Consider the following 21,206-nt stretch of genomic DNA (forward strand, 5'->3'; position numbering starts at 1 on the left):
GCAATACCTTGGATCACTCTCACATGTAAGAAGTGGTGATTCCACTTCATTGTTTGTATTTATTTAGGAATATTTTATTTGTACATATACACACATCTGTAGTTATATATCTCATTCACATATATTTACACAGCTTTTATTAATTTTTCATAGATTATATATATTTAGCATAATTTATGATTTCTGCATAAATTTTAAATATATTCTACACAATTAATAAATTATTTATATAGAACTATAGCACATACATCTGTATATTTACACAAACAGCCTATTCATCAATTTTAGGAACATTTTATACACAACTATAGCACCAAAATAGGAACAAAGCAATTGCCATTCTGATCAGACTAAGTCCATTTAGTCCAGCATCTGCTATCCAGTATTAACCATTATTAGGGCTCCATGTCTGTCACTTCCTGTGACCTCTGTGATTTCTGCAGTGGCCAATGTGGCTGGCCTGGGATTCCCCCTTCCTGCCTCAGCCGGAGTGGTGGCGGGCCTCTTGGGGCTCCCTCCTGCCCCCAGCGGTGGACGGAGTGGCAGTGGGGCTCCCCCTTCAGCAGCAGGCTCCCCCAAGATTCAATCATGAGTATTTTTAGTAAAAGTCATGGACAGGTCATTGGGCCATGATTTTTTGTTTTTTGTCTGTGACCTGTTCATGACTTTTACTAAAAATACTCATTATTAAATCGTAGTCTAAACCATTATCGCTCTGGGTAGGTCTTGTTATCCATATAAATGTCTGATATCTCTGAATTTTGGTAATTGATTTGTCTAAATGAAATCCAGTGACAATGAGTTTCACAGATTAAGAGTTGTGAAAGTATTTAGTTTTGTCAGTTTTAAATTTTCCACCTTTCAATTTCATTCATAGATCCCAAGACCAGAAGGGACAATTGTGATAATCTACTTTGACGTCTTGTGGAGCACAGGTCATAAAATTTCCTCAAAATAATTCCTAGAGCATATCTTTTAGAAAAACAATCTGATCTTGATTTAAAAATTGTCAGTGATGGAGAATCCATCATCACCCTTGGTAAAGTATTCCAATGGTTTTTATTCTCATTGTTAAAAATGTTCGCCTTATGTCCTGTCTGCATTTGTCTAGCTTCAAATTCCAGCCCCATTGGATCATATCATAACTCTCTCTGCTAGACTGAAGAGCCTGTTATTAAATATTTGCTCCCTTTATAAATTGTAATCAAGCTCCTTTATTTTATAGTTGTAAGTCATGTTTTCTAATAATATAATCAGGGCTCTTTGAATTCTCCTTAATTTATCAACATCAGTTTTGAACTGTGGACACCAGAACTAGACACAGTATTCTAGCAATGGTCACATCAGTGCCACAACACATAGTCAACCTGGAACTTATTGCCAAGGGATGTTGTGAAGGCCAAAAGTATAATGGAGTTCAACATAGAATCAGATAAGTTCACAGAGAGTAGATCCATCAATGGATGTTAGCCAAGATGGTCAGGGATGCAATCCCATGCTTTGGGTGTCCCTAAACTTCTGACTGCCAGAAGCTGGGACTGGCAACAGGGGATGGATCTCCCAATAATTGTCTTCTTTTGTAAACTCCCTCTGAAGCATTTGGCACTGGCCAATGTTGGATGTTGGGCTAGATGGACCATTGATCTAACCCATTATGGCAATTCTTATGTTTTTAAATACAGAGCTAAAATAACCTTTCTACTCCGACTTAAGATTCTGCTGTTTATGCATCTAAGGATTGCATTAGCTCTTTTGGTCATAGCGTCACACTGGGAGCTCATATTGAGCTGATTATCCACCATGACCCCCAGATCTTGTTGACAGTCACTGCTTCCCAGGATAGAGTTCCCTGTCCTGGAAGTGTGGCCTACATTCTTTGTTCCTAGATGCATACATTTAGCTGCATTAAAATGCATATTGTTTGCTTGCATCCACTTAACCAAGCAATCCAGATTGCTCTGAATCAGTGACCTGTCCTCTTCATTATTTACTACTACCCCAATTTTAGCATCATCTGTAAACTTGATCAGTGATAATTTTATGTTTTTTCCAGCTTTTTGATAAAAATGTTAAATAGTCAAGAACCAATCCCTGTATGAGCCACTGGAAACACACTGCTTGACTATGATGATTTCCTGTTTACAGTTGCATTGTGAGACCTACATCATTCTAGTTTCTTAATTAAAATGTCATGTGGTACCAAGTCAAATGCCTTACAGAAACAGAAGAGAAATATTTATTAAACACCTCTGTCTTTTCAGCATTATTATCGATAATTCTACATTTCCATCCAGTAATGGACCAATACCATTGTAAGGATTCCTTTTGTTCCTAACATATTGAAAAAACTCCTTTCTGCCCTTAATTCTGCTATCCATCCATTTCTTCTGTGCCCCTTTTTTCCCTTATCAATTTTCTACAATTCCTAGCTTCTGTTTATATTCATTACTATCAACTTTCCATTTATTCTATATGTTATATATTATTTTTATAGCTGCCTTCACTTCCTCTCTAAACCAAAAAAAACCTCTACCCTTTTTAACCAATAGATCCTTTTTTCTCTATTGTGGGATTGTGATTTTTGGGGCATTTAGTAAAGTGTTCTTAAAAAAATTCCCAATTATCTTTTACATTAATTGAATATCCCCTTCCTCTTGTGTTATGAGACAGGGAAAACAGATGCTCCTAGCGTACATTCTCTACATCATTCGTTATTTTATGTAGTCTTATCATGTCCTCTCTTATTCATCTCTTTTCTAAAACAAACAATCCCAATTTTCTCAAGTATCAGAGGGGTAGCCATGTTAGTCTGTATCCACAAAAACAACGAGGAGTCCGGTGCACCTTAAAGGCTAACAGATTTATTTGGGCATAAGCTTTCGTGGGTAAAAAACCCACCTCTTCAGATGCATGGAGTGAAAATTATAGGTACAGGGGCAAAAATAAAAATTGGCACACGAAGAGAAGGGAGTTACCTTACAAGTGGAGAACCAATGTTGAAGGCCAATTCAGTCAGGGTGGATATGGTCCACTCCCAATAATTGATGAGGAGGTGTCAATTCCAGGAGAGAGAAAATTGCTTTTCTAGTGAGCCAGACACGCCCAGTTCCTATTCAAGCCCAAATTAATGGTGTTAAATTTGCAAATGAATTATAGCTCTACAGTTTCTCTTTTAATTTTTTTTGCTGAAGAATCTCTCTTTTATATAGGAAAGTGTTTCCATGCCCCTAATCCAGGGGTAGGCAACCTATGGCACACGTGCCAAAGGCGGCACATGAGCTGATTTTCAGTGGCACACACACTGCCCGGGTCCTGGCCACCGGTCTGCAGGACTCTGCATTTTAATTTAATTTTAAATGAAGCTTCTTAAACATTTTAAAAACCTTATTTATTTTACATACAACAATAGTTTAATTATATATTATAGACTTATAGAAAGAGACTTTCTAAAAATGTTAAAATGTATTACTGGCACACGAAACCTTAAATTAGAGTGAATAAATGAAGACTCGGCACACCACTTCTTAAAGGTTGCCGACCCCTGTCATTCTCAATGATGTTTTCTGAACCCCCCTCTTATTCCATAAAATCATTGTTGAAGTGGGGGGGACCACTACTGCACATAGTATTCCACACGGTGACCGTACTATTATTCTGAATATAATGGTATTATACGATTTACTGTATGATTCTCCATCCCTTTCCTTATGCATCCTAATATCTTGGGTTTTTGACCAGTTGCACATTGTGCAGAAGTCTTCATTGAGCTGTCCTCAAGGATGCCCAGATCCCTATTCTGAGTTGTTTTAGAAACCTGTAGCGTGTATGGTCAGTACACTTTTTTTTAGCATAACTGCATTTAATTTAATTTGCCATCATGTGGCCCATTCACCTAGCTTGGTTAAATTCCTAATAGTCTTCTTTGGACTTGATTAACCTAAATAACCTTTTGTCATCTGCAAATGTCACTATGTCATTGTTCATCCTCCCCACTTTCCAGATAATTTATAAATATATTAAACACTGTTTATTGGCTTCACTAGGATTAGATTTCCAAATTGTGAAGGATTTCTCTTTTGTTCTAATAACCTCTTAAACTTTGCCTATTGGGCATATTGGTTTACTTCTTGCCTTTCTAAATCCCATTTTGTTCAGTAGCACACATTCCTTCTCAAACTCTATTATTGTTTCCTCTAACTAACATTCATGCTATGTCTAAAACTTTTACTTCCTTTATTTTCGATTTTAGGTCCTTTCTGACTAACCTTCTCACTTTATTGATATCTTCCTTTCTCAAGTTTAATGTCATTATGTCACTTTTTGATACCGTACCTGCTCATTGGATGTTGAACCTAATTACACTGTTGTCAGTATTACTGAGAGGCTCAGCTACTTTCAATTTCTGAATTAACTACTGTATGTTTCTTAAGGACGAAGAGGAGAATAGCCTTTCCTCTTGTGTGTTCTAAAACTAGTGGTTACAGAAAGCAATCACTTAAAGTTTTGAGAAATTGCTTCTTTAAACTTTGCCCAATGTGTCATTAGACCAGTATATATGTTGGTAGTTGAAATCCCCCGTTGTTGCAATTTTGTTAGATTTTGCTGTCTCTTTGATCTCTTTCAATATTGTGCATTCAATTTCCTTTTCTTAATTCAGAAGCCTATAGTATAGCCCACTAATATATTTACATTCTTACAGCTTGAGATATGTATTCATACAGATTTGATTGTGTAATCTTCACCACTGAGAATTTTTATCTTGCTAGATTCTGTGGAATCCTTTAGATACAGTGCTGCTCCCCCACCTCCTCAGCCTAGTCTATCCTATATAGCTTACAGAAAGGTATTATAGTAGGCCTTTGCATTATCTTTGATAGATGTCTATCTGACTTATGTGCTTCTCAGCTCCAGTCAGTTTTCTCACAATGCCCAGTTAAACGCTCAACTAAAATCTTGTTAATTTGACATGGCAGCAATCTGGTTCCACTTGGATTAAGGACTCCATCCTTTTTGTAGGGACTGTCTCTTCTCCAAAATTTTCCCCAGTGTCTAATAATTTTAAATCCCTCTTCTTTACACCATTTTAATCTAAACCACACATTGAGACCCTGAAGTTCTCCCTGCCAAGCTGGACCTGGGTATAGAAAGAAAGCATTGCAGAGATAACTACCATAGAGGCCCTGGACCTAATCCTTCTTCCTAGTAGTCTAAATTTAATTTCCAAGATACCTCTCCCACATCTCCCCATGTCATGCTACAAATATGCACCAGAACCATAGACTCCTCCTCAACTCCCACTAGAAGTTTGTCTAGGTATTTTATGATATTCACCACCTCTGCTCTGAGCATGCAAGTCCACAAATCATTCTCAAAATCCCCTACCCAAACATGTATACTCCTAATCTCTCCCACCACGGCCTGTCTTTTTCTCCCAACTATAACCCCTTCCCCTGAAGTGATATCCTTGGTGTGTGAGGACTTATCAGCTTCCTCTGTCTCAGACAGAAGATGGAGTATGTTCCACCATTCCAACTAGGTGCTCTTCCATCATAAGACTGGCTTCTTCAACTAGAAGATAACAAAAGTCATCATTTTCCAATTGATACCATAGTTATCTCATAATTTAAGTATAGGAAAATGCTGCAGTACCTCCAAAACCAGTTAGTGGTGTGTGTGTGTGTGTGTGTGTGTGTGTACACAGTGTTCTGTTTTATGCATGTTTCAAGAAAGGGACACTATTAAGGGCCCAAAAGCAAGCTATTCCGCTGGTTAGGAAAGATAGAAAATGTGGCAAAAGACCACCTTGGCTTAACCACGAGATCTTGCACGATCTAAAAAATAAAAAGGAGTCATATAAAAAATGGAAACTAGGACAGATTACAAAGGATAAATATAGGCAAACAACACAGGAATGCAGGGGCAAGATTAGAAAGGCAAAGGCACAAAATGAGCTCAAACTAGCTACGGGAATAAAGGGAAACAAGAAGACCTTTTATCAATACATTAAAAGCAAGAGGAAGACCAAAGACAGGGTAGGCCCACTGCTTAGTGAAGAGGGAGAAACAGTAACAGGAAACTTGGAAATGGCAGAGATGCTTAATGACTTCTTTGTTTCAGTCTTCACCGAGAAGTCTGAAGGAATGCCTAACATAGTGAATGCTAATGGGAGGGGGGTAGGTTTAGCAGATAAAATAAAAAAAGAACAAGTTAAAAATCACTTAGAAAAGTTAGATGCCTGCAAGTCACCAGGGCCTGATGGAATGCATCCTAGAATACTCAAGGAGCTAATAGAGGAGGTATCTGAGTCTCTAGCTATTATCTTTGGAAAGTCATGGGAGACGGGAGAGATTCCAGAAGACTGGAAAAGGGCAAATATAATGCCCATCTATAAAAAGGGAAATAAAAACAACCCAGGAAACTACAGACCAGTTAGTTTAACTTCTTTGCCAGGGAAGATAATGGAGCAAGTAATTAAGGAAATCATCTGCAAACACTTGGAAGGTGGTAAGGTGATGAGGAAAAACCAGCATGGATTTGTGAAGAACAAATCATGTCAAACCAATCTGATAGCTTTCTTTGATAGGATAACGAGCCTTGTGGATAAGGGTGAAGCTGTGGATGTGGTATACCTAGACTTTAGTAAGGCATTTGATACGGTCTCGCATGATATTCTTATCAATAAACTAGGCAAATACAATTTAGATGGGGCTACTATAAGGTGGGTGCATAACTGGCTGGATAACCGAACTCAGAGAGTTGTTATTAATGGTTCCCAATCCTGCTGGAAAGGCATAACGAGTGGGGTACCGCAGGGGTCTGTTTTGGGACCGGCGCTGTTCAATATCTTCATTAACAACTTAGATATTGGCATAGAAAGTACGCTTATTAAGTTTGCGGATGATACCAAACTGGGAGGGATTGCAACTGCTTTGGAGGACAGGGTCATAATTCAAAATGATCTGGACAAATTGGAGAAATGGTCTGAGTTAAACAGGATGAAGTTTAACAAAGACAAATGCAAAGTGCTCCACTTAGGAAGGAAAAATCAGTTTCACACATACAGAATGGGAAGAGACTGTCTAGGAAGGAGTACGGCAGAAAGGGATCTAGGGGTTATAGTGGACCACAAGCTAAATATGAGTCAACAGTGTGATGCTGTTGCAAAAAAAGCAAACATGATTCTGGGATGTATTAACAGGTGTGTTGTGAGCAAGACACGAGAAGTCATTCTTCCGCTCTACTCTGCTCTGGTTAGACCTCAGCCGGAGTATTGTGTCCAGTTCTGGGCACCGCATTTTAAAAAAGATGTGGAGAAATTGGAAAGGGTCCAGAGAAGAGCAACAAGAATGATTAAAGACCTATGAAGGAAGGCTGAAAGAATTGGGTTTGTTTAGTTTGGAAAAGAGAAGACTGAGAGGGGACATGATAGCAGTTTTCAGGTATTTAAAAGGGTGTCATAAGGAGGAGGGAGAAAACTTGTTCACCTTAGCCTCTAAGGATAGAACCAGAAGCAATGGGTTTAAACTGCAGCAAGGGAGGTCTAGGTTGGACATTAGGAAAAAGTTCCTAACTGTCAGGGTGGTTAAACACTGGAATAAATTGCCTAGGGAGGTTGTGGAATCTCCATCTCTGGAGATATTTAAGAGTAGGTTAGATAAATGTCTATCAGGGATGGTCTAGACAGTATTTGGTCCTGTCATGCGGGCAGGGGACTGGACTCGATGACCTCTCAAGGTCCCTTCCAGTCCTAGAATCTATGAATCTATGAATCTATGAACATAGGCAGGCAGCTGTAATCTACTGTTAAATGTAATGTGTATCCTGAGCTCCTGAAAGAAAGACTGGCACTTAACTAGTAAATGTTGGGGGAGGAGAGGTGTATGAGTGAAAAAAAGAAAGAGACAGGACCAAGGAACCACAGGTGCTGAGGCCAATATCACATATGGAATGGAGATGGAAGATGCACTGAGCCCCCAGAGTTAACCAGGCTTTGTAATCTTCCCTATGTTGAGCTGAGTGCTGGGGTCATTGCTAAATTCCAGAAACAGTATCCACAGACTAAATGGCAAAAAAAAAAAAAAAAAAATCCCCATGAGATCAAAACCTAAAACCAGCTGCTGCATTCAAAACCACAGAATACTCATCAATAGTCCTGGCCAGAAAATTTCTGTTCAATTTTTCAGTAAAAATTATTTAATAACATTGGGGTTTCTTCAAAGTCATTTCTTTTCATGGGAAAATTGGGTTTCTTGGTATTTTTCCGATTTATTTATTTATTTAATATTGGGAAATATTTTGGAGGACCCAATTTAAAACTTTTTACTTTGTCAAATGAAATAAAATGTTTTATTTCAGACCAGCTTGACATTGAACTCTGTCCACATGAGCTGCTACAGTGCCTCATGGGAGGTGTAGCTGTAGTCCTCTGGCTGATCTTTTATGGTGTATCTTGGGAGTACTATGACTTCAATGCATCATGGAAGACGAAGTCTGATCAGGGACGCTGACCCATGCAGGAAATTGAAATTATGAGTCACCTCAATGACAACTTGCATGAGGCACCACAGTAGCTCAGGTAGAGGCAGTTCGGTGTTGAACTGAGCCAGACCAAAACGGTTCAATATCGGAAGGTCGAAACATTCTGTTTACGTTAAAAATAAAGAAACAAAAATGTCTGACCTTTTCAAATCAGAAATTGTTGGAACTTTCCATTCCACAAAACATTTTGGTGTTTAGACTTTTTGTCCCAATTTGGGGCAAAAAATAGTTGTTTAATATTGGAATTTCTAACAGGACAGAAAATCTGACTTTTAATCACCCTTACTCATCAGCCAGTGCCCACCAGGGCCAGAATCTATCTGACTACTACCATCACCAATGAAAAATGCATAGGGTGTTACATGAAGTTAATGAAGTTGGACAGGCCTCCGACCTGGCTTCCTCTCTTGTACAGTCTTTGGTTTAATCAGATATACCTATAAATAAATTCATAACTTTGCTAGGCACTAAAAATCATGGACTCAATGAAGACACTGGATTTAGGGCTCATTACACAACCCTCCTTTCTTCTATGACTGCACAGATATTACCTGCCCATTTCACCTTGACTGGTCTCTATCAACATCCGTTAACTGCTTATGCTTAACAATCTGTTCCATCTTGTATTTAACTGTGACACTCTGAGTACATTTTCCTGAAGAAGAAATATGTGGAGATTAAAAGCTTGCCTCAGAAGTTTGTCTAATAAAAGATACTACCCTACCCACCTTGTCTCTCTAAGACAGGGGTCTCCAATGCGGTGCCCGCAGGCGCCATGGCACCCGCCGGTGCATCTAAGTGCGCCTGCATACTGGCCAGCAGATGAGCATCTGCCGAAATGCCGCCGACAAACGGTGTCATCCAGAGGCTTCGCCGCCGAAATGCCGCCAATTTTACGTTGCTGCTTGTCGGTGGCATTTCGGTGGATGCTCATCTGCCGCCACGGTCCTCCATGGCTCGTCGTCTGGCGCCCACCAGATGAAAAAGGTTGGGGACCACTGCTCTAAGACATATCAGGAATTTGTGCCTCTACACTATCCAACCCCACTTTACCCAGACAAGACATCAGAAATGAGGAAGATGTCTCAGAATAATCCTGAGTACAGATCAAGGTTTCCCAATGCAACCCTCTAGAAAGCAGAAGCAGTGGGGTGGGCAAACCCCCATAGTATACTTCTGTAGGAGGAGGAGGAGGAGGGAGGGGACACACACACACACACACACACACACACACACACAGCTTAGGAGCTGTGCAACAGGGGAAAGTGGGTGCCATGCAGAGCTACTGATTTACATAGTTTTAGAGCGCCCATCTAGCAGCAGTTCCTATACCAGCTACTTCCTCCTCCAAGCTTCCACTCTGGTTCCTCCAATTTCCCTACTGATTGTGCTCTCTCTGTTTTTGTCCCAAGGCTTAGCTGCTATCAGTTAACAATGCCACATAAGTCCCAGTTTGTTTAATAATTTCATGGAGCTCTGCTACATAAATTTGGGGGCTGTGCTGCATAATTTACGTCTAATCTATTGCATTATGCACAGGGCTTGACAGAGACTTCAGTTCTCACAGAAATGTGAGGTAGAAATGATGAGTGGGGCATACGACTTTTGGAGCCCACAATATCCAGTGTGGTCCAGCAGCAAACTAGAGTCAGCAGTGTCAAAAGAAAAAAGATTTTGCACTAATTGTCTGGTTTAGAAATACTGCAGCAAATGTATCTCTGGTATAACTCACTGTAGTTACATGAGAGATATCTCTCTGGTATAACTCATTTTAGTTACACAAGGGATAAATCTGGCCCTTTTGTGTCATCAGCATTTAGCATTCTCTGTTCATAGGTACACAGAGATGTCATGTATTATACCTCAAAGAGTTAGTAGAGCTAACGTGAAGGCTGAAGTTCAGGAAGTTAGCCTGCAGAGTGCTCCTAGTCATTGTTCTCGCTAATTTTTTAACAAGCTCAGCAACTGGCGATTCCAGATGAGCACCCTAATTTTGGTACTTAGCCTTAAAAAAAGTGCTCTAAAAATTTTACACATTTAAAAATATATTAGCAACTTTTGTTAGATGCTGTATGAAAAGATAGATACCCTCCTTTCAATTCTCCCCACCCACCTCTGCAGTCTGCCCCAGATTTCCTCTCCTACCTTCCATGAGGTGATCTTGGCATCCTCTGTCAAATCCTATTATTTCCATCAGTTGTTCCAGAAACCATGATTCCTGTCACTGTCTGAGAAGAGCTGCTGCTTCTGGCAGGGAAGCGTTTCTCAATCTCTCTCTCTCTTTTTCATTTTCTCTCTCTCTCTCCATGTCTTTTCCTCTCATCTCTGCCTTCTGTCTCTCCTCCTGCTGTCCTCATTTTATGTTGCCTTTTTACTCCTCTCTTCCTGATATCAGTCTTCTACTTCTTCCTTTGCTCTTAAATTTCCTCTCCCTTTTCATCCACTAAGCCTATCTCTCCATCCCTTCATTCTTTCTTCCTACCCCTTGCTCTCACCCCCTCTTTCTTTTCCTTATTATTTTATTTTTGTTCTTCTTACCCTTCCTTCTCCTCTATCCATGCTACAGCTGGTCAGCCAGGTATTTATTTCTATTTAATAAGGGTGTTGCTGTTACCCACTGTTCAACATGTGTTGCGTCCCCCTTCTAGACTGAGTCAGCTATAGTCGATGGCTAGAGACTTAGGGCTTGATCCAATTCCCATTGTACTCAATGGGAATCTTCTATTTGACTTGGGAGCTGGACCATGTCCTCAGTCCTTTAGCTCAAGTTGTCAAGGGTCATGTTAGTTTTGGAGATCCTGATAACCACCAAGATGATACTTGTTATATTGGCATCAAGCCTCTCTTTATAATGGTTGCCATTAAAAAGTCAACATTTGCAAACAGTTACAACAGTTATTTCCTACTCTATGCTTTCAAATATCATGTGTGATAACTGAAAGAAAACACTAATCTTTTAATGGTAAACATTTTATCTTCACAAAATATGAAACAGTATAGGAACATGTGTCAAGCAAAATATCAACCAGATTGAATTGGTATTATTTCCAGTAATCATTATAATTTTTGACAATATTAATATATTTATTGCATAAGTGTGGGGAAATGTTATGCCATTTTCTGTTCTTGTAACAATTTTTGTCACAAAAATGAGTTATCACCACAATTTAATGGCTGGCATCTCTCTCTCTGTCTCTGATAACATATTCTGGCTCCTATGACAAAAATTAGAACAAGAATGAGAAAATGGCATAAAGTTAATCCATTATTTGTAAGATTGATTGTAGGAAGAACAGGAAATTGCAAGTATTACATCACCTTGCAGAACATTATGGTGGTTCCAAGTCTGTGATTGTTTAATACTTTGACAAGAGGAAATACATTCTAAGGCCTGATCCTGAAAATACTTTTGCACATGCTCAATTTTACTACTCTGAGTAGTACCATTAAAATCAAATAAAAGGGCAGTAAAATTAAGCATGCACATAAGTGTTTGCAGGATCAGAGCTTAAGTCAATTTAAAAAATAACTCCCTAAACAGACTTGATTTGCAAAAATATTCATTCCACTTTCACATCTCTTTTTTATTATTTTGTCTTTTTAGGCAGTGATCCCAATTTACCAGACAATGGGAATGCCAGGTGCACCAGTTTACAATATATTGAGCCTTATTTAGCATCTATAAATTCCATTGACTTCAGTGGGAGTTATGCAAGCTGAGCCACTCCAGAATTGGGCCATCAGACCTTGTTTGTCTGTTACCTGCTATTCGAGTGTGTGTGTGCTTTACCCCCACAAAGAAGCTTAATCTGCTCCAAAACCTCTGTCATCTGAAACTCCACTAAAGATCAGAACCTACATCATTTAATAGGAGATGTGAAGCACCAAGATTAATCATCATGAGCCTGATTCTGCAAGAAGTTAACCACCCTCAACTGCCCACAGGACTGAGTTCTAAGGGAGTAAGAAGTAATCTAAACTAAAAGTCACAAGAACCTGAACGACTAGTATTGATCCATACACCAACAGAAGAGAGCCATTACTTTACGCTTGAGTGGGGTATTTCGTACTTGTTTTTGGAATTGCTGTTTTCTTGGAAAAATTCTCCATTGAGAGGAAGGTTGTTTATACTAAGTCTTTGGGAGTGGGAAGGAAGAAACCTGTAAATTATCTACCATTGTATTACAGCTGCCTGTATTGTTTTGGCCTAAATTAAGTGAGAGTTAATACAGCTTGTTTACATTAGCAAATATACTTATTTGGTCACAGCTGTTCAATGTTTCTTATAAATAAATAATCATTTACAGCAAGCATATATTCAAGTAGAAAAGATAGTAAAATAAGTTTGTATTATTCTTACTATGCAATGGCTAGCGCCCTACCCAACCTGTTCCTTTATTAATAACTGAACACCTCTCATGACCACAGTGCAGAGGCAAATATTTTTAAAGCTAAGAACACATCAGCTTTGCAAATGCTTTTTGAACAGAAAACCTTTAAGTATATTTCTCAGCAGAGGTAAAATTGGCTAGAATAATTGCTTTTATTGATCTGGGTAATTAATCTTATATGCTTATCACCATGGTATCTGAACACATATGATAAAACCATCCTATCTAATGAGGCCAGAGAATCAATATTTTATAGATAGATGTTACACATTTTAAATCATTTATGTGGGTTAGAATCTCAGTGTTTTGACTGGGAATTAAGCAGTTAACATCAACAGAGAAAGATCTAAAGAGGAGACACAGAACAGCAAAGGTGAAGCCTGCTAGGCTTCCTTTTTGAACCCCCTTAAGGACTCTGCAGTATTGCCATCACTCCAGAGTTTAATTTGGGCACATTCTGAAAGTCTAATAGTCTTCTTCAGGGAATCAACCCCTGACCATCATAGATTCCAACACTCTTGCTTTGCCTTGGCTATGTTTGATGTTTTTATTTTCTTTATGGGAGATGTGGGTGGTTTAATTGATTTGAGAGAATGTCTTAGCAATCATACAATGTATTGTTAGTACCTGGTGAAACCTTGTTATAGATCAGGTTGAAACCCTATTGAGGTTGATAGGTATGACCTCATCCTTCAGTTAACATAATTGTAAATATAAGAGCCACCTAAGACAAAAAGTATGTGTGATGAACCCACCCAGGAGCTTTGGGGCTGAGTATTGCTTTGGTAGGTATGTGTAAAAGTGTGAGAAAACACACAGATACTGAAGTCACAAACAAGAAAGAGGAAAAGAGGCAAGAAAAGCCAAGCAGGAGCTGTAAGCACAGTGTGACCCTGGAAAAGGGGGGAGAGAGAGCTTTAGGGTTGGGTTTTGACTAGAGTCTTGGTGATGTAAGCTAAGAAACTGCTCCTTTTGTCTTCAGAGCTTTGTACATCCTTGTAAATAAACAAACCTGCATCAATGAAAACCTATCACCAATTTCTACTTCAACTGGAACATCCCCAGAGTCCCAAACTTTGACTAGCTGCACTTTTACTGCTGATACTGGCTGAAGGAGGTAAAGAAAGAAGAAGAAGAAAATAAAAATAAAGTAAACCACCAGGTTCAAGACTAATTGTAAGGAAAGACTGAACTAATGTTTAGAGAAGGGACTGGGAATCAGGATGCCTAAGTGGTTTTCTTAGCAGTCCACTAGTTCACGATGTAATGGTGGGAAAGCCACTTACCTTTATGGCTCTGTTTTCTCCATCTGTAAAATAGTGATACAGCTGACCTGTGTCATGGAGATGTGAGTCTTAATTCCATAAACTTTTAAGTACTTGAAACCAGAAATGAGATGACATAAAATAGAAGGGAGTCAAGGATAAAGCCTTTGGGTACCACTGAACAGACATTCAGAGTTAAGGCTGTTTCCTTGTCCTTAAACTCTGTCTTTGTAGCACAAGCAGCATTTATGTAAATTGTGGTATACATATTTCTTTAGGTCTTCATAAAACCTATATAAAAAATGGAGCAGTGTGTAGGTATTGTTGAGATCCTATAAAAGGTATGCACTGTTACAGGTGCAGCTGACTGTAACCAAAAGGGGGTGAATTAAGAATAAATTGGCAGATAGCAATGGGTTAGGGGTACAAATATCTGACCCACCAAGATGCCTGCTGGTAATCCCCAAAACCTACTACCCAGCATCTCAGAGAATTCCAGGAGGCTTGTAATGAAAACACAAAATTCACAAAAAAGGCACTCAGATACTACACTCACTGGGACAATATAGATGCCTATAGTTAGGTAAATAGCAAGATAGATGTAATTAATATGGTCATAGCAGATACCGATGAAAAAAACCATTGAGTCCCATCCAGTCCATCTTCTTGGTAATGCGGGATTGTTCCTAATATTGTCTATTACTTTGCCCAGGGTAGTTTTAAAATTCCACAACTTCCCTTTTTTAGCAAGTTTTTCCTGATATTCTGCCTTTCTTATACCAGTCCAAGGCTTCCAGTTATAAATCTATGTACCACTTTTTATAATTCTTCCCCAACTTTGGTATTTACACACCTCATATTTGAAAACTATTATGTGTCCTCTCACCCATTTAGTCATCTCATAGCCTAAGTATACATATTTAATTTCCTAGTACTGTCATGTACTGACCAGAACTGATGCAACATTCCAGGTGAGGCTATGCAGGGTAAAATTGTCAAAAGTGCGCAAGAGTCTTATCTCACTGGTACTCACAGTTAATAGGAGTTAGGTACTTTTGAAAACTTTACTCACAATGGCCGTTTAGAGCCAGTATTATTATCTCCCAGATCCATGATGTGATGCCTCAGTGTATGCGGCCCCAACATGTCTTTGTTTTCATTTTTTTAAATGAGAGAGAAGTTTGAGACATTTAAACAACAGAAAAAAAGTAAAATCTCAAATTCTTGTAGCAATAGGTATCAACAAAAGCATTAACTTTATCACTCCTTCCTTATTTAAATAAGGAAAAAAAATAAAGGGGCTCTTTTAAGATCTGTTTCTCCACATACAAAAGGGAACTGGATCTGCCAAAGGCAAGCCTTGTCCAGCAGTAGAGGGCTACATTCTTTTCCCTTTATATTGAGCCCTGTTGATTTCACTGGAACTATGTGTGCAGCAGGAAATTACCCAATATGGCAAAATCTGGGCCAGAAACTATATTTAGCAAAGGTATCAAATCATAAAACGCTACACATGGGGTCTATTTCACTGCTGTATATGTAATTCACTGCAGCTGAGGTGCCCACACACCACAAATCAACTGTGTGAAAGGACCAATGCCCCACCCTAAAAACCCTCGCTAGCTAGCAAACTGGCAGGAAATCCCACCCCTACACTCTGTTGCCAGCTCTCCTCTGACTGGAGAAGGGCACAGCACTTGAGAAAGGAGTGCATGGGCTGTCAGACAGGAAGGACACATGAAGTGGCTGCAGAGACACAGCAAATTGAGAGCCTGAGCGTGGGGCTGGAGGAAGTATGAATGCAGTCCCCTACTACCACAAATTATGCAGTCAAGTTTCCCACATTTGCGGAAATCACAGGAGTCAGCACAGCCCAAGGGCAATGGATAAGCCTCACCCCAGGGAAACCACCTTGGTGATGATGGTATTTCCCCTGAGCTACAAATTCATATCTAACTTGCTGTATTAATACTATTACCTCTCAATCTCTTTCAAATTCTCAGCTTTCTCCTTTTCATTCAGGACTGGTTTACACTACAAAGTTAGGTCGGCTCAATGACATCACTCAAAGCTGTGAAAAATGTCATGCTCTGTGCAATGTTGTTAAAATTACCTAAGCCCCAAGTGTAGATACCATTAGGTCGACAGAAGAATTCTTCCATCGATCTAATGGTTATAGCTACAGCCTCTTGGAGAGGTGGATTCACTACAGCAATGGAAGAACCCCTTCTGTCGCTGTTATGTCAATGCTACAGTGATGCAGCGGCAGTGCTGTAGCTGTCCTGCTACAGCATGTCTAGTGGAGATAGTTTCTGAGTTGCATGTAGGACAGAATTTGTCCCAGTATTAGCAGTAATGTAGTCAGCTCAACAGCTGGTATATTACAAGCTGCAGTGTTTTAATATCACTTCTAGAAATATCAGACAGTGTTTCTAGAGGGATGCAATGGTTCACAGGTAGGATGGGTATCCAAACTACTTCACCTTTTTGAATATCTTCAAAACTTGATAGTCACAGTTTGGAACTCAAGTTTTGTTTAACTTTATTGACAGCTTTAACTCAACATTTCTTCAGTTCCATTGGTTTACATAAGATTTTTGGGAGTCAGATCCTCACATGGTGTAAACTGGCATAAGCTCCATTGGAGACATGCTCTTCAATTCAGCTATGACAGTTCATGGCAGCTGAAGATCTGGTCTTCAATATTATATTCATTTGGGGTATTGCCTATTTATTTTGACACTGAAAAAAATAAGTCTTTTGATACTGCATGAAAGTCGATGAGAGTTCTCTGTGAACATTTACAGTAAGGAATGGCTCATAATATTTTGTAGCTGCTACTATGTATTTTGTAAATAGGACATTGCACAGAAAGGACATGTACACAGTACTTATATTAATATTTTTACAATAAGAGATACATCTGACTTTTAAATAGCAAGGAAATGGTAACAAAAGTAAAAAGAAAAAAAAACACCCCAAGAAACAAGGAGAATTGCCAAGGATGTGAGAAGGACAAACAACAACAGATTTTACAAACAGATAAGGATCAGGACGACTGTGAGACTCTAGTCTCCTTGTGTGATTGTGAGGGGGAACTTGGTGACAGATGAGGCAGAGATTGCTGTGAAGCTAAATGATTTCTGTGTCTCATATGTTCACCAGGGAGAGTGAGGAAAATATGCCAGAATCAGAGAGAAGTTTCCTGGAGGCAAAAAATAAAAACTTAATGAAACAAAGGGTGACACCAGAGTAGGTAAAAAGAAATTAGAGCAACTATAAAGGGAGATAAAACTCCAGACTGGATGGCCTGCATCCTAGCATTCAGAAAGAGATTAAACTGAAAAAAAAAATCTCATCTAGTTGGGTTTTTAACACCTCACTGGAAACAAGAGAGGCAGATTAAAAGAGAAGCTAGTGCAATGTGCCATATTTTATGAGTTCACCGGGGGACCAGATGATTCCCGGTCTATTAATCTGACCAGCATATTGGGTACGATTTTAGAAGCATTGATCAGAGAGGCAATTTGGAATGCTGCAGACTGGTGCACTGAGAGAAGTCAGGAGCAAAACACAAGTTTTGGCCATTGGATCAGGTGCTTAGACTGAATAGGTCAACATTTTTGAACTTGAGTGCCTAAATTTACATATCTAGACGCCTGAATAAAGTAGCCTGATTTTCAGAGGTGCTGTGCACCTCCAGCTTCCAATGACTTTAGAGAGAATGTAGGTGCTCAGCACCTTTGAAAACCAGGCCACTTATTCAGGTATCAAAATATGTGCTGAGGTGTCAACATTTAGGCATCTAAGCTCGATTTAGGGAATCAGGGTCTGCAGCAGAGCTAGTCTCCAGGCAACCTAATGAACGCAGCTGGCCCGTAGTAGGCTGCCTGATTTGCTACACTGCCTGACTGGTTAGAAAGGTCAGCAGACTGGCTCTTAAACCCCACAGCAGCAGCAATAGTGGCTGCTCACAGCATTTGCCCATAGCTGCAATAGTTCCTATGTTTGCTTGTTCCTAGCCTGGCCCCATTCCAGGTAACAGTTTCTGACCCTCATCTCTGCTTCCTGACCTCCCTCTTTGGCCCTGACCCTGACCCTGACCCAGGCTCTGATTCCTGGCTGCCAACTCCTGCTCTGACCATGTCCCTGGCATTGATAGTTGGCCTTGGATTTTAAGAAGCCTTATGTGGGAGAGTATTACATATTAACCAATCTGATGCTTTATTTTGTTAATAGGATATTGATGGTAAAATACTCAAATTAGATAAATAACGTGGCTCAGTAATAGATGACGGTGTTGTAGGAATCTGTTATTAACCAATTTACATTGCAGTGGCTATAGAGGACATGATATGCATGAAGGTATGGATATTTGAAGACTGTACTAAACTGTGAGGCTATATCAATATCAAAATGCAGAGAGTGCTTTCAAGGAAACTGGAAAAATAATATTGTGGGCTATGATGTGGGTTAAGGAAAATATAGAAAAAAGTAAGGAAATGAGGACTGGGTTGAAAATGGCAAATGGTATTGTGGCTGCACTGGTGGGGGAATAAAAATATTGGGAGATAATAGGGGACAGAAACTTAAAACCATCAGCTCAATCTCTGCGGGAGTTAGGAAAACAAAAAAGATCTATAAATAGAGATCATTATGGCACTGCTCAAAAGGCTATTGAGCACAATATTTGGCACTATATTAAAGCAAGGATTGAAAAAATTAGGAAATGCACAGAAGAGGGCAACCAGAAAAATAACAGGACTCTAGAGACCACAGTAATGAAGAGAGATTAAGAAAATTAGGATACTATATTCATTAATAAATATGAACACAAGAAGGGAAATAGCCAAGGTGTACAAAAGTCAGAGAAGGTGAATGGAACAAAACTATCAGGCTTAAAATCGAGAGCACATGACGTGAAGCTAAAAGGAAGGGTTGGGTGCTAGTGAAAATAGAGAAGCATCTTTTATGCACAGTGATATTAATTTGTGGGTCTGACCATCAAGGGGAGAAGTAAAATTGGCAACTCTGAAAATAATCTAGAAGAGATGAGTACCCAAAAGGAACAAGCATCGTATGGTCCACTGCCAGACAGATATGTAGAGAGGCCCTTATGGATCCTGTAGCTCTATCAATCCTGAAATATTACACTAATGTAACTATTGTAACAATAGACCGTTCCTGCCAAAAGAGTTTTGTCCAACAGCCAGCCTTTGTTACCCTTAGATATGTGGAGTAATAGCTTACTTCTCAAATGGTCCCATTGATTTAAATGGATATACTCCAGGAAGAAGTACTATTCCACATGAGCAGTGGTGGCAGAATCTGTTCCTTGAAATGAAGATAAGATGCAACAAGTGGCTGTAACAAACAAGTGAGAAAATATGGGAAGGAGGATGGAAATACATTATTTGCACCATTTGCTGTCTCTCTCAAAGGTTGTTTGAATTTTCTCAATGGCTGTAAAATTTCTATCAAACAAAAGAAATAAGATTGATATCAGTAATCCCCACCGGCCACAATTTGTAATGTTAAAAATAAATCATGGAAAGCAGAATCCAAGGAAATTACTAATATTTTGCATATTGTTTGCACTATGCATATAAAGCATACTGTAATACAATTCACAAACATTAACTAATTCTCACAGTATTCTTAGAGTGACTTTCCCCACAGGAGGGGAGAAAGTGAGTCAAAGAGGTTAAGTGACTTGCTAAGTGTAATTGAGGGAGTTAGTGTCAGAGATAAGATTAGAATGTGTAGCTCTCAGCCCTACGTTTAAATCCACTGGGCAATCCTTCCTATTTAATAGAAACAGCCATAGGAGAAAACTAGTACTAGCTGCTAAAAAATGCCAGCTGTTTGATTTTTTTTTTCTTTTACAGATTACTAAACTGCACTCACTCAAACAAAGGATTAGGAATGTTCACAATTTCATTTTGCTAGAAGTGTTGGAAATGGGGTTTTGCTACATTATAAAAGAAAATATTTGAAATCTGAAAACAATATTTTTTGAGCCATTTTCAATTTAAAAAGAGTCAAATCCATTAAATGAAAATGAATTATCCAAAGCGTGTTCCTTTTGTATAACTCCAAACAGATCCTGAACCCACCACCATGGTACCACTATGTGTTACAATAACTCCCCTGGTAAGGGAATACTCAATGAAAAACACAGGTTTTTACTCTTTGCGCTCAGTGTGGGGTTTTGTTTGTTTGTTTGTTGTTGTTGTTATTGTCAACAGGTTTAAAGAAGATATACTGCGTTATGCAATAGCTAACACTGCAGAGTGTGGACTTCTTCATCACATAGTGGAGATTTATAACTCTGTGAAGTGAATGGATCATGCAACCCTGCTGCTGCTTTAGGCAGACAGTTAAGGTAATTTTACGAATTCTCAGGCTGATTGCACACTAGAAAGAGGATGCAAGTTATTCCCTTGTTCCTTCATTTGCTGACATTAGCTTTATGCCACTAGCAGTGGATCTATTTCGTACTGCACCACTCTCTACAACTTTGTTTACATGGCACAAAATATAATTAGTTTACTACCCAGACATTTGAACCAAGTTCTAAATGTTCTGTAGAAAAAATAACTATACCACACTTGCTCACAAGTTATTCATACAGGGAGGCAAATTAAGCAACTGTATATGCCATTTACAGACTGTTTAAAAGATGGGTTTTCTTCACCAAGTTTTTGATGCCCTAAGTGAGACAACTTTATAGGGCTACAGATACAGAAATGGGGCGATTTTTAGCAGGGATGCTTGTTAACAAAAAGCTTTTGATTGCTCATTGAAGTAAAGATGCCAGCAAAAGTGAAAACAGCCTTTGCTGTATTGGTAAGCAGAGGTGTTAATGTCTTTTATGTACATACAAGTAACAGAGGACCCAAACTCTACCTCCCTCTGATTAAAAGCACAGGCATGAAGGCAGCAACAGTGTGCAGAGGCCCTTAATTAGCTTACCTGTTCATGAAAAGTGCCAAGTGCTCTAACTCTAAAT

General features: G+C 39.1%; 1 protein-coding gene and 1 non-coding gene across 6 annotated transcripts in view; both read right to left on the reverse strand.

The window, feature by feature from the left end:
* Positions 1–21,206, reverse strand: part of MYT1L (myelin transcription factor 1 like) — a 384,470-nt gene that overhangs the window by 205,912 nt on the left and 157,352 nt on the right. The gene's annotated exons all lie outside the window — the stretch shown is intronic.
* LOC117875690 lies at positions 15,979–16,142 on the reverse strand. The gene has a single exon (XR_004645329.1). It is a non-coding gene; the product is annotated as a U1 spliceosomal RNA (small nuclear RNA).

Source organism: Trachemys scripta, chromosome 3 (assembly GCF_013100865.1).
Source record: "Trachemys scripta elegans isolate TJP31775 chromosome 3, CAS_Tse_1.0, whole genome shotgun sequence".
In the NCBI taxonomy this organism is placed as follows: Eukaryota; Metazoa; Chordata; order Testudines; family Emydidae; genus Trachemys; species Trachemys scripta.